Source organism: Mirounga angustirostris, unplaced genomic scaffold (genome assembly GCF_029215605.1).
Source record: "Mirounga angustirostris isolate CCGP_5_RB_7025 unplaced genomic scaffold, mMirAng1.0.hap1 SCAF_2, whole genome shotgun sequence".
In the NCBI taxonomy this organism is placed as follows: domain Eukaryota; kingdom Metazoa; phylum Chordata; class Mammalia; order Carnivora; family Phocidae; genus Mirounga; species Mirounga angustirostris.
In genome coordinates this window covers 68,245,712-68,247,225 of record NW_026991710.1, presented here as the reverse complement: position 1 = coordinate 68,247,225, position 1,514 = coordinate 68,245,712, and the positions used below count along the sequence as shown (strand labels likewise).

The window sequence follows — 1,514 nt, the reverse complement described above, 5'->3', positions numbered from 1 at the left end:
CTAGAACACACTATGGAGGTTCTGCAAAAAGTTAAAAATGAAACTATGCTATGATCCAGCAATTGCACTACTAGGTATTTAAACAAAGAACACAAAAATACTAATTCAAAAAGATACATGCACCCCCATGTTTATAGCAGCATTATCTATAATAGCCATGTTATGGAAACAGCCCAAGCATCCATTGGCTGAATAAATGGATAAAGAAGAGGTGGCATATATATACAATGGAATATTACTCAGCCATAAAAAAGAATGAAATCTTGTCATTTGCAACGACATGGATGGAGCTAGGGAGTATTATGCTAAGCTAAATAAGTCAGTCAGAGAAAGACAAATACCATATGATTTCACTAATATGTGGAATTTAAAAAACAAAACAAACCAGCAAAGGAAAAAAAAGGGGAGAGAGAGAGAGGCAAACCAAGAAACAGATTCTTAACTATAGAAAACAAACTGATGGTTACCAGAGGGGAAGTGTGGGGGGGGTTATATAGGTGATGAAGATTAAGGAGGGCACTTGTCGTGATGAGCACAGGGTGATGTATGGAAGTGTTAAATTCCTATACTGTACACCTGAAACTGATCTAGCACTATGTTAACTAACTGGAATTAAAATAAAAACTTTTTAAAAATACAGAAATAAATTACATGCCTTTACACTAATGATGAAACATCTTAAAAAGAACTAAAGAAAACCATCCATTCACAATAATATCAAAAACAATAAAATACTTATGAACAAATTTAATCAAGAAGTGAAAGACCTGTACGATGAAAACTATAAAACTTAGCTGAAAGAAATCAAAGAAGACAATAAGCAAATGGAAATGCATCCCATGTCCATGGATCAGAAGAATTAATATTTTTTAAATGACCATACTACCCAAAGCCATCTACAATTCAGCACAATACTTAAAAGCCATCTACAGATTCAGCACAATACTTATCAAAATACCAAAGGCATTCTTTACAGAAATAAAAGAAACAGAACTGGCCGGGTCACCTTTAGGTCCTGGCAATGGCAGTGTAATGTGGTTCAAGATTCTGCCCGGGATCAGCGTCACAGCCGTGTGCTTGGTCATCGCTGGCATAGTCACTGCACACATCCACAGGTTCAGTAACGGGGGCAAGAAAAAAAGGGTTGCCTATATCCACATCAGTGGGGTTTGATGCAGAGATAGGCATGTCTCTGGAGTTAATCATTACCATGTGTCAAAGGGTTGAGAGAATATTGATTAAGGAAGCCTTTTTCTGACTGGTGAAAAATAACTTGGTTATGCTCATCTACCCCTTCTAACAGGTTATGTGTATTAATGTAGCACATAATAAAAACAACAAAGAAGTAAAAAAATAAAAATAAAGGAAACAATCCTAAAATTTCTGTGAAACCTCAAAAGACCCTGAATAGCAAAAACAATCCTGAGAAAAAGGAACAAAGCCAGAGGTATCATGCTTTCCAGATTTGAACTCTACTAGAAAACCATAGTAATAAAAATAGTAGCACAAAAATA

At 35.4% G+C, this 1,514-nt stretch overlaps 1 pseudogene; it reads left to right on the top strand.

The window, feature by feature from the left end:
* Positions 1-1,032: 1,032 nt before the first annotated feature.
* On the top strand, positions 1,033-1,242 carry LOC123847587 (NADH dehydrogenase [ubiquinone] 1 alpha subcomplex subunit 1-like; annotated as a pseudogene).
* The last annotated feature ends 272 nt before the right edge of the window (positions 1,243-1,514 follow it).